Genomic DNA, 13,250 nt, shown 5'->3' with positions numbered 1-13,250 from the left:
GCAATTTTATATTTCAATCAGTAATTACTGATTTAATAGAGCAATTTCATCAGCATGTGTCTGCCTTGAGGCAGATTAGAAAAGACAAGGATAGGAGGGGTTGGTGCTGTGCTGGATAGAAAACCCCATTCCCTGTGGGGTCAGTGGCAAAGCCTCTGGTCTTTTTTGGCACAGAAAGGGCCTGCATGTCCTGAGAATCAGGAAAGTTTTTTATGTGATATCTTCACTTTTTTTTTTCTGATTACAGTGGTTTCATCACTGTAACTACAATCTAGATTTTAGGGATTTCTGTGTCACCCCAACATATAGAAAATGACAGGGTTTTTTAAAATCATCTGAAATAAAGATATTTGTTTCATAGCAGTCAAGGGGCTTATGGGAAAAGCTTTATCACAATGCAGAATTAATATGAAATCAGTCTCTTTTCAAAACAATAGCTTTCCATTCAGTGCTTTTGGTATAAAAACGCCAAAATCTTGAAGGAAAATGGAATTTGCAGATTTATTCAAATATTAGAATAATTGATGCACATAAATGCCAGTACATTAAAGCTTCATATTCACTTTGTTGCTCTTTGATTGTAGGAGTTTCAGTGCCTATTGTGTGCTATTATTTTTATCATCATTAACCTTCATGATAACGACCACAAACATCAACATTAGAAAACTATTTCACTGGAAGTATGTTCTTAAATATGTTCTCTTTGTTACATATAATAATGTTTTATTCTCATACTGGAAAGTTAAAATTACCTAAGGAAATGCATAAAATAGTTTTGTTTGATAAAAAGCAGATATCCAAAGTCATTTGGTGGGCAAACCTCTGTTTTGCCATTTATTCAGATCAGATTTGTTCAGTGATAAATGAAAATCTTTCTAAAGATTGACAAGAATATAGGAAATTATCCAGAATCCCCTAAATGCTCACCTTCAAGAAATATATTGTCTGCTTAGTAGTCTTTATCTTGCTCTAATCAATACTCCATCACAATCGAAAAGATTGTTTCAGCTCAGAAAAGGCAAACAGATTATTGAAAAAAAATGTTATTAGCTTGTGTATAGCTCTCTTTGTTAAGCCACTAATGGCTCAACTGTGCTAAATAATCAGACTTTTGGGAAGAGGAAAATAAATCATATTTCTGATAAAGAAACTGTACATAAGTGGCTTTAATCATGTTTCAGTAAGACTTAAACTCTATGTATTGAAACCCTCTGTCTGTCACCAACAGTAATGTCTTACAGGTCTTGCTGTTTACTGAAAATTCTTCCCTCTCCAGGGCTTTTTGTCTTGCTACCTGACTTGGAGCTGACTCAATGGCAATTTTTAATTAGTATTTTGAGGTTAAGATGTCACTTGCTTGTTCCCCAGGCTGTCCTTAGCCAGCCCCGTAAGGATGGTGTTCCCTCAGCACAGAGGTTCCAGGTCAGAAAGATGCATGTGCCAGCAGCAAAATGGGTAATTGTGCTACTAAAACAGAAACAAAATATGCCTTGGCAAATATCTTTTCCCAGAGCTATGTGTGCAACAAATGCTTTAATAATTTCTCCCTCTGCAACAGCACTCAAACAAAATCAAAATGCATAAATACCTTAAACCCACCAAGTAAGGCTGCCTTGCAGGCTCTCATCCCCTAGCAAGGTCTGTCCCTGGGGAGCTCTCCCATAAATAAATAAATGAGCTGCTTTGGGTTTCAGCAGTCATAGGTGCCACTCAGGGATACTGACAGAGGAAAATACCTGCCAGGAAATGGTAGCTGTCTCTCCATGATTGCCCTCCCAGTCTGTAAGAAATAATAATCCTTTCCTCTACATGGAACAAGTGATATGAGAATAAGCAGGCTTTAAGTTGTAGTGGCTGGAATGCTGGCAGAAGTGGGGGATGCTGAGCAGAAAATATTTGTGCCAAATGTGGAGAGAATACAGATCAGATTTATCAGGAGAAATCCCTAATAATGTCTTTAACCTTATGAGAACTAAATTTCAGAGGGAAATCTGAATAGATTCACAAAGTGGAAAATTTAAACAGTACTAATGTCAATAGTTAATACCTTGAACAATAAAATGGAATTAGTCTCTTGTGCAAGTACAAACATTCATCAGCACTGTTTCATGTCCTGCCACTCTAGCAGCTGACACCCATGACATTCAAATTCCTTTAAATTTTTCCAGACAATATTAGCAAGAACATAAATAATCAGATTGCACCTGTCCATAAGACTAGTCTGACTACTTTATTGCCTTCATAGCTTTTTGAAGAGCGATAAGCAACTGCTTTGTTTAACAGAGAAGATTTCTGGATTATAGCCTTTAAATGCATTCTGGGAGGTAGCTGATGGCTGTCCTCTCTGGTTTGGAAACAATCAAATTAGACTGACTGCTATCAGGTGATGCTACATGAGAAAGGTTATGTGATGAGATACCAGATGATGCCTCAATCTCTTTATTTGAACATTAAGACCAAGATTGGCTGGAGAAGCAAGTGGGAGAGACAAGCACTGTGTTAATACCCAGAGACCAATTAACAGCAGAACGTGAGCTCCTCAGTATTACTGAGATGGTGTTAATATAGAAGATTAAAGTTTTCATTTTAGGTAATTCTGAATTCCACTGAGGGCAACAGGCAAGTAAGCAAGGGGTGTCATTCAAAATAGCATACTGATCCAGCACACTCTCTTCCAGGGAGACTATGAAGTCTTGTTTTTCAGGTATTAAGTACTGAGCCCTCAAGATGAGAACCTCAGCCCTGTCAGGCAAGGTACCAAAGACCTTTTTCTTCTGAGAATGTCTGTGAAGAGCAATACCCAATAATTGAAAGTTTGAATTGTAAAATAACGAGAAATATTCCCCATTGGTTTTTATATTATACAGAGCATGTTTTATTTTACTTTTTTTTCAGTAGCAATGATTTTCTGCAGACACCTGCTGCACCTGCAAACACAAATTTTTACTTGCTTGCTTCTGCTGGGAATGGTTCCAAGATTCCCAGAAAGGCAATCCTTACCAGAAAATCAAATGGGCAACAGTGTTTCCTCTTGGCCAGAAGGTGAGTGCTTTTATTTATGTATGTATGTGTGTATATATATAATGTATACATATTAATATATGAAGAATGGATCTAGAGATAATGGCTGGACATGGCAGGTTGCTATCCCCAAATAAATACGAGATAAATCCTGCTGAGCCCACAGCAAGTTTTGTCTGGACTCACACTCAGCCACAACCCTCCCAGTGGATGATGAGAGTGCTTGTGGCTTCCCGAGCCTGACCTAGGACAGGAGAGGGAAGACGAGGTAGAGACTTCAGGGGTGAGCACACAGTGGCCATAAACAAGTAAAGAGGCCACCAGGTTTTGTACCTTGCTCCAGATATTGACAGGTTTCTCTTTCTAAGTCACTGTTCCTTACACAGATGCAGCCCAGATTTACATAAAGTTTTATGAAATTAATTTCCATTTGCAATCCCCATACACTTGTTTTCCTTTGCCTTCTTGCTTCTTCTTCTTGGATGTTTTCCTTCTGCTTCTTATTTCTCAAGGAGAAATATAGACATGAAAAGCAAGAACAAAACAGAGCTGAGCTGATAAACAGCTGCTTTAAGCTATTATTTCCCCTGCACAGGAACACATCTTAAATCAATGCCAGTTTGGATCAAAAAAATTATGCTGGAAGAGACAGAACAAAGCCTTGAAAGCCCATCGACACTTTCTTTTCAAACTCACCATTTTGCTTCAGAGGAGTCCACTAAGAGATATTTCCAGCTCCACAGGTCCCTACCTGGAGGAAAATTTTTAGAAACACGTTTCTCACCAATTCCAGGTAAGTGATATCATCTTGTGAACAGTCTGAGTCAGTGCAGCATAATTACTATTTCAAAACAGGGAATAAAGAAATCAGGAAATATTTGTTTTAAGGAAAAGGGAAAAAAAAAAGGAAAATAAAGAGAAAAATTAAAAGTACTTTTGCTCTTTTCCTCCTTTTCACTGTCATAAAGTTCTAGTATTACCTATTATGGTTCCAGCTACTAGGAAGAAGCCAGAAAAAACTATGCTTGTTCTGGTTAAGGATATATATTTTCAACATTGACTCATGCGTCCTGGGTGCACAAGCACATAATGCACATACATATGTTTGTGTTACACAGACTGGGTTTGTGTGGGTTTGCAAGTGCTCTGACTGAGTGTGGAGGAGGTTGCAAAGATGCACTTCAGCTCAGCTGTTCTGCATTTCAGTGCAGGCAGCAAAACAGGAATAAATGCAGTTCAGGTCTGAAGCTGTGAAATTTGTTGAATTTTCTGCATCACTTTATTTTGTTGCTCATGCAAATATATTAATTTGCTCTGATTTCTGTGAAAGCTACATGAAAGACTTGCACTGGCTTTATGAACTAAATCACAGCTGGCAAAAATATAATCTGAACTTGCTTGCAGTTCATAAAAAATATACTGTGATTTGCAGAAAGGAAAAAGCCTCTGTCAAAATGAAAGTAGGATGTTCAGTTGAATACACTGCATCAACACTACAAGCTCTCATTTGTTCAACAGACTGAGGTATGACTGTGTCAGCTAGCAACTTTTGAAGGGCATTCAGACTTGACCATGCTGAACTCCACAGAAAAACCGGTATACATTCATTTACAAATCAATATTTTTATAAATTTGTCAAAAGCATCACATTTGATATTAAAAAATTAACACTGTACAGGATGAAAGTATCAAAAAATAATTGTCATGCTGGCAGTAATGCAGTGGGAGGAGTTGAACTATTAATCATGAAATGCTGTAACCCTGGGAAGTAAAGGTGTGCATTTCCAGTCTCTTCTCTGAAAGGTGTGCATGCACACCCAGAAGATTTATAGACATGTATGTATGCATGTATCTATGCACCTTACTTTAAATAAGTTCCATGTTTTTCCAGGTACTTATATTAACAAAGAGGAAAGATTCAGTTTGTTTAGCTTTGTCCTAAGCATTTAATATTTCCTTGTATGTACAATTCCTTATTCTTCAGTAAGTCTATACTGAACCGTTCTCAGCTCACATGAAGGTCAAGACTTCTAAGACTGATATTTTCCATAAGAGAACATAAGCAATTTGTTTTCTCCCAAAGTCACTGAGCAGTGTAGATTGCCCTGTGAAGAACTGAGCAGACAAAAGCCCTGCTGCCTGAAAACTAAATGTGATAAAAAGTGAAGTGACACCTCTCAACAACAGCTGTTCCCACAGGATTCAGGGTGTGCTGTTATCTTTCTGTGCTCTTGGTGAGCATGAACAGCCTAGAACCAAGCAGAGGACACCACAGCAAAAGACTTTTTAACACACAGTAGCAGAGGGCTCCCCTTGGGATCAGCAAGAACATAACAGGATCCAGCAAAAAAAAGAGTAAAAACCATTTATTTGATGGATTTTTTCCTGACAAACTAATTAATCCCTGTGAGAATCTATGAGTTAGGCACATATGATGTGCCTTTCCAGAGTTTTTGGTTCTACCTTCCATCTGTAGTAAAAACTCTGCTTTTTTAAAGCTTCCCTTTTTACTTCACCACTACTTCACTAACAAATAAACCACATTTTTCTACTTCTTTCATAATTACTTTGCTCTACAGCTGCTGGAGAAAAGTGAAGCAAAGCTGTAACCCCAGAAGAAGTTTGGATGAAGTTCCCATTTAGGAGACAGATGGAAAAAAAATGAATTAATTGTACAAATACTTCACAACTCAGGGGCTGATGAGGTGATGAGCTTCAGTTTAATGCTTTCTCCAGTGGTTATGTTACAGCACCAGCCACTTGCATTTCTTCTCATTGATAGAAGAAAGGTGGTAAGAGTTCACAGAAAATTCAGCATTGATAAAAAGATTGCTGGTGGGCGGGATAGGAGGCAGAACACCCTGAAAAGTGCCTGTCTGACAGCACAGGGAGGTACCTGTGAGCTGATGCACACTAGCCATGGGGTGGGAGGGGAGATGACTGGAAAGCACAGGAAACCCAACACACCTTTCTCTCAAGGCATTGTGTGTGCAACCACAACAGAAAATCAGTTTCTTTTCTAAATGGTTAAAAAAACCTTTGTGTTTATCAAATAAATGCAAATCATGTAATTTAGATGACTGGCAGCAGTAATGGGCTGTAGAATGATACTCTGCCAGTTTAAGTGGGATTGGGAATGCAATCAGAACTCAGAGCTGAAGAAAGGGCTCACAACTGAGGTTAAAGGCACAGAGACAAAACAACCTCCCGTTGAGTATCCACAGACTAATAGTGGTGGGGGGTTAATGGTTCTTTCCAAAATAAACCTATTGATATGTCCCCAATTCTGCTCCTAAAAGCAGGGCTGAAATTGTAGGCATTTAATGACTTTGACCAATTCACAATTCCTAATAAATTTGTCTTCAGTGGTGGAAAAGGCTACTCCCTTCTACTCCACTAGCAGCCATGGTCTGAAAGGTCCTGTCTGGAAGCCGATTGAGAGGGTCTGCCAAGATGCTGACATTGCATTTCCATCCAGAGCTTTGATGCTAAGCTGGAGTTGCAGTCAGAGGCAGAGGACAGAGAGTCTCTGGTGAAATTCCCCAGAGAAAGAGTTTTTCCTCGCAGCTGTTCTTGCTCTTACGCACAATCCTCTTTGATCTATCTCTGGGCAAAGGCATACAAACTGGTTTCATCCGCCAGTGACAATCAAGGTCATTGTTTGACATTGATGTGCAATGGTGTTCCTGTTCTTAATCAGTCCCCTGAGCATGTGAATCACACTGTGGGTGGCTTGAGCTCCTACCAGACACCAAAGGATGACACTAGCTCCCATGTCTCTCCACTTTCCTGCCCATGTATGTTGAGGCCTGGGACTATTTGGGAACTTTGGGAAGCTCTGCACCTTCCAAGAGGTTGCAACCCCTACTGCAGTTTAACACAGAGTGATGGAAGTGAAGGGGAATGTTCAAGGCATTGGCTCAGGTGGGAAAATGTAGCAATGGGGAACAAATTGACATGGATCCCCTTATGCATCCAAAGGAGATCAGATTAGTGCAGAAATCACCCACCTTTTATACCCTTACTCTCCTCCTCACGTAACTGAAACCAAACTGAGGCCTGACAGGATTCAACAGAAACGAGCACCCATTGGCTGGCTCAGCCGCAGCGCTGCTGTCCATGCGCCCGATCACCCAATCAGCTTCCTGCTCACATACTGTCCGCGCGTTCCTCCAGCCAATCACAATCTCACCTCCAGCTGTCACTCAACCGACTCTCTCCTCACTCCTGACCGCCCCTCACCCCTCAGTGACCCCCAACTTGGAAATACATATCTTAAAAACCTTTATTTCATCTTTCCTCCTTAGTTTTTGTCCTTGGGGAAGAAGGAGGAATGGGAGGAAATTATGAACTAAAGGGCTTGTCTTGCTCTCAGGTTAAATAGTTTCAATTTGTTTCAATGAGGTGCCTGTGTAATCATGAGGGTTTTGGCACTGCTTAGGAGTATTGAGCATCCAGTCAGTGTGGCTGGAGCACACATGGACATCCCTCCTCCCCTGCTTCCCTATCTCCAAGCCACAGAGAGCTGCCAACCCAAGCAGCCCAGCCAGCCCCAGCACTGCTGCAAATTCCCATGTCTGGAGCCAATTCTCTGCCAGACAACACCAGCCTGGGGATCATGGGTCCCTGCCTTCAGCGCCATTCACCCATCGTCAGCTTCTGCTGAAGGTCAGACCTTCTGAATTCCCAGCTACTTGCAGACAAAATAATTAGCTCACAGGCTTTTTATTTGTCTTTTTAAGAAATCTTTTAGTGTTGCAGATAGCTTTACTTTTCTTATTTTATTAATTTTTCTCTAAATTAAATTTAATGAAAATATTAATTAAATGAAAGCTGATAAATTAGAGACTGCTAAGACAGTACAGAGACTGCTGTAAGACCCACAGAAAATTAGGTTATATAACATCTTTTTTATTTATTTAGCTTGATATCAAAGGTGTTTCTTATCATTCTTCAGGTACATTGTGCTCAGGAAAAAATTCAATTTTCTATTCAACAAGGAGGAGCTGATTTTTCTACTGCTGATTTTCTGTCTTTTTCTCAATTCTCACTCTATTATTGAGGGAAAAATAACAAGCTTAGCTGGAGCTGGAGGAAGCCTTCCAGCTTTGCGCATCACACCATGCCATTCCACACACGATCCAAGTGGTCCACCTATTGGGCTCTGCTCGACAGAGCAAGCACCAAAGTCAGAAATAAAATGATGTTTTTCTTTCCATCGTTACTTGCTGATGTTAACAAATGGAGTGACAGCTGTGCCCTTTTTAGGATGAGATTTGTGCAGAAAACAAAGTCAAATAAGTCATTTCCTTGGGTGTTTTTTCCCCCCTCTACTGCTCCTGCTCCTGCAGTCCTGGCTGTGGTGAGATCCCAGGAAGCAGCTGGGCTGGCTGGAGCTGCAGATGGGCCCCCACTTCCCAACTTCCAAATCTTGCTTCTGATGGTTTCTATCATGTCTTGAATTGCTTCCACTGATAAATGGGCTTATTTTACATAAATTGTGATGGGAAGAGTGAGTAGATACCTCTACACTCCCAAAACTGAGAGAAAGTAAGAAAGAAGGAGAAGCAGGAGGGTAGCTGGAGACAGAGGTACCTCTTGGGAAACCCAGCAGGGCTGTAGGGTTTGGTAGATTTGGGCCCCTTCCAGATTTACACCTGGCAGTGCCAGGCACAGGAGGATCAGGAGAATTCACCTACCTCTGGCTGACACTCACTGGAAAAGGTCAAGGCTCCTGCCATGCTGGGTTTCTTCTGGAAGAATCCAGCAAGGAAAAACAGGAACCATCAGGGAGCAGGGTTTGGGGTGCAAATGAAATGTCCTCTCTCTGCTCTTCCCTGTGGCCACAGGCTGAGCAATCTCAGCCTTTTGCCCTGCTTCCCCCAGTCAAGGTGGAGACAGTGTGATGGGTGCACAAGAACCCTGTCAGTACCCTGATTTACCTGCAAAGCACAGAAGTACCAAAAAACCTCAGGAAAATCCACCTCTGCCTCTTAGACTTCAGTCAGCAGAGTAGGTCTTCCAGAAGCCAGACTGTTTCTGGGGAAAGCAGAAGAGCAGGCAAAGGCGATTTGCTACTAGCCCAGCAGTTACTGGTGATTGCAACCACCGCAAGTTTCATGTGATAGCTGTCATTTTATGGCTCCATTTTACCCAGAGAGCAGTGTGGGCAGCAGCATGAGTTACATACAGAGGCACAAACAGAAGCTGGGGACACTCATGGGCAGCCTGGTGTTTGCTGCACACACAAGGATATGTGATGCTAGCTAAGACCAAGGCATATGGCAAAACCTGCAAATCATTGGAGGCAGGGCCAGCTTGATGAGAGAGACTAAAGGGTGTGAGCAGGTCTCTCCCATGGCAAAGCACTGCAAATGCATAACTGTTGAAATAACTAATCAAGACCTGACACAGCAAATAGATAAGCAATTGCTGGAAGTCCCCAAGGTTCAGCTCCTGAGCTAGTGCTCTATGTGTATTAATCTCAGTTAGGCAGAAAAGTCTATACTTACTGTAATTGCAATCTTGGTATTTGATATGTGTAACAGAAAGGGACAACTCAAGTAAATGTATGGGTGACACCACTGAGAGATAGAATGGAGTACACAGACACAGGAGTCCTTTTGTCCTTTTTGTTTCTTAATAAAAGAGAGTATGGCATCAAAGTTTCTGTATCTGTAAAGAATCCGACCTCAGTGGGTGCTGTGGTGCAGTTCCAGAAAGGGCCATGAAGGTCTTAGCAACTTGGAAACTTTGGAGCATCATTCCAGCATTAAGCTGGAGGAGATGTGGTGCCTAACTGCGAAACCAGGGGAATGACAATAAACTAAGGGCAGGACAGAGGGACTGGGGCACAAGGCAGGTGGCAAAACAAACCTGAATTGCTGAGGAAGGAAGGAAAAGTGGAAGGGGAGAAGCCAGTTTTTTCTCAGCCCAAGATGCAGGATACCAGGAAGTTTTTCCTAGAGCATAGAGTGAAATATTATAGTAGAGAAATACTTTCTGTATCTGTATTTACTTGTGATTTGGGTCATAAATGCAGCTAGAAATGGCACTAACATCACACTAATCAGTATTGATTTTCAGTATGACTTTGTTTTCCTGTTTCTTCTTCACACCTACTGGCCTAAAAATGGCAGTTCACCTGTTCAGATTTCATCATTAGCTTTGGAAGTTATCAGGTTTGTGCTTATATAAAGGTTATGAATAAATTCAGTTTTTCTGTTTTAACAAAAAGTAAAATAAATTGTTACATTTTTTCTTTTTTTTTTTTTTTTTTAATTACAACAAAACTGTGAACACAGGTGGGAAAATAATTGATGCATTCTAAGAAACTGTCAGGTGTGAAAAATACTGATGGCTCAACAACCGTATTAATGCTATGAAAAGTGTTAGACAGAAAATTTATGTAGCAGTACCTGCACAGTATAAGTTATATATGACAGAAATTAAGACAAGAAGATCCTGCACAAATACCCCAGATTTTTTTCTTCTAGAATTAGTGATGATACCCAGCAGCTGGCAGAGGGGATACAGGGCAGATCCAGGTCCAGACAGACAGAGAGACTCTCCAGCATTAGAACCCCCCAGGCAGTTCCACAGGGGCTCTGGGAACATAGCTGTCAGTGGCAAAAACAGGGAACAGCTGCCTCATCCCAAAGACAAAGGAGTTCCTAAAGCCATGCTCCTTCTGAATCTGAGTATGAACACCTCCAGAAAAAGACGGCTTTTACTTGTTATTTGTTATCAGATTCTACTTAGTATCTGCAACCAGGCTTAATGAGCTGGGGGTACTTTTCAAAGATGATGAGTCTGTGCTGACTGTGGTGCTCCCAGAGGAACTGGTCTCACTGAGGACCTCTCTCCCTCTCCGTACCCCTCAAGACTGCATCCTTTAACTTGAAGAAGTATTCTGCCCTAGTCAGGTTTAAGGAAAAGGCACTTTGTCCATCCAGCTGTTGATAAGCCCAGTGAAGAGTATCTGCCATGTCAGTCTATAGATAAAAGACTGTGACAGATAAACATACTTTTCTGTAATAGCCTAAGGTTTTGTTTAATCAAAAACAAAACAAAACCCCTGAAATGCATCAATTTCCCTTTAGAACTGGAAATGTACTGACATCCTACAATATTGCCTTTACATTTTAGTGTTCCACTGACATTTCAGGAGTTAAAAATGAAAAATTAGCTTTCAAAAAGCAGGATTTTCTTCATTAGAAAAACTTGTTGAAATTGTAATGGAAATATCAGAACAATTTCATTAGTCTTCATTAAAGAAAACTAATATTATTTCTACTCCCTCAACATACAATCCTGTATTACAATTATTAATATTGCAGATGTTTCTTTTGTCCCAGCATTTAATGTATAAAGCTGCAAACCTTATATGAAAAACAACTTATGATCACTAGAATGACATGCAGTTCATCTTTTTTAAGTTCATTAATTTTCTGTAAATAGAGTAGAGTCACTTTGCATTGTTTGCACTAATGGAGAGCTCAGAGCAGTTTACCCTCTTGCTACTTACCATTCATTTGGATGATAATTTTTAAAAGTTTTTAAATTAAAATAGTAGAGATAGTTAGCAGAAAGATACAGCCTTTCAGAATGTTTCAAGCATGATAAATTATCCCAGCAAAAAAAGATGTTTCTCATTTAAGAAATGTGCCAGAGCTGGATGCAGCTCCAAGAATTGCATTTCAATGTATTTTTCAATCCCCCACCTTGTTTTATACAGCTTGCCCATACCCATTTGGGAGCATAATTGAAGCAGCCTCTTCCCTGTGTCCCCCCCACCAGAGGCTCATCCAGCTTGTCCCAGGATACCTGACAGCACTGGGGTGGTGGCTTCACCCTGCTGTGATGAGTGACCCATCATGGCTTGGGGAGCCAGGCAAATGCCACCAGTACAGTGATGGTGACACCTCTGGGTGAACCCACTGAAATAACACCTCTGGCTCAGCTGATCACCCTTGGCCTCTCTCAGGGCAGGATTCAGGGCAGAAGGAGTTGGCACAAGGTACAAATTCCCACGCACTTGGTACCACATTTATAACCTCTTTTATACAGGCCCTTCTCATGAAAAATGCCTGTGTTTGTGATGAGAACATTGCAACCAAAGTATAGAGGGAAGAAGGCACCCCTGTTTCCTTGATTGGCACTCTTCTGCAGTGAGACACCTCCCAACCCTCTATTTAATAAGGGCACTCTTCACCACATGTCCCAATGCCCATAGGAGCTCCTCAATCCCACACAGTTCTGGTGGCAGAAGGGAGCTGGGATAGCAGCTGTGGGAATGTATCTCTGGGGAGCTGCTCCTCAGCTCAAGCCTTTTTTTAAATGTTTCTGGCAATAATCATTCATTGTGTTGCAATCCAGGTGCCCAACATATCAGTCAGGCACTTTTTGAAAATGAAACTTTGCTTAAAATAAAAGAAGATTAAATGAGTTTCCAGCATACATCCAGGCAGGTGAGCCTGTTCTGCCATGGCACAGCAAAGCCATGGATCCAATAGGCTGATCTGCATTAGAAATTCATTTTGTTTGTTTTTTGTTTGGTGCACGTTGATAGACCATATCAGCGTGAAATGTTAACCCTTCAATCAGAATCTCCTTCTATTCCTGCAAGAATTTTGGTTGCCTGCCAGAGGGATTTGGGATGGGTAGGAAAACTTAACCAGCTCTGGGGAATGATGTCCTCTCAAAAATCTGGTTAGAGGCTCTTAGTCAAGAAGGATGAGGAAAGGCAAAACCAGCTGAAAGCAGTTGCCCATAGTGGCAGCTCATCTGATGGCGGAGGGAGTGGAGCAGTGTGAGACTCACAGCTGGTCCCCTCCCTCCTGCCTGCTGCAGCTTTGTGCTCTGCTCTTTGCAGGTTAATTCTGGGACAGTAGCATATCAGGATGGCACATCAACACTCAACTGATCAGGAGGAAATCAAAGTTGATTAGAAGGATGGAGCACCTCTCCTGTGAGGAAAGGCTGGGAGAATTTGGATTTTTCAGCCTAGAAATGAGATGTCTTAGGGATGACCCAATTGTGTTTTACCTGAAAAGAAATAGAGAGGAACTATTTAAAAGAGCTAGGAGTGACAGGACAAGGGAGAATGGTTTCAAACCAACAGTAGGTTCACACTAAACATTAGGAAGAAGTTCTTTATTTTGAGGGTCATGAGGGCCTGGCACAGGTTGCCCAAAGCTGTGGCTACCCCATCCATGGAAGTGTTAAAG

Source organism: Poecile atricapillus, chromosome 13 (genome assembly GCF_030490865.1).
Source record: "Poecile atricapillus isolate bPoeAtr1 chromosome 13, bPoeAtr1.hap1, whole genome shotgun sequence".
NCBI lineage: Eukaryota > Metazoa > Chordata > Aves > Passeriformes > Paridae > Poecile > Poecile atricapillus.
This window is presented reverse-complemented; position numbering follows the sequence as displayed.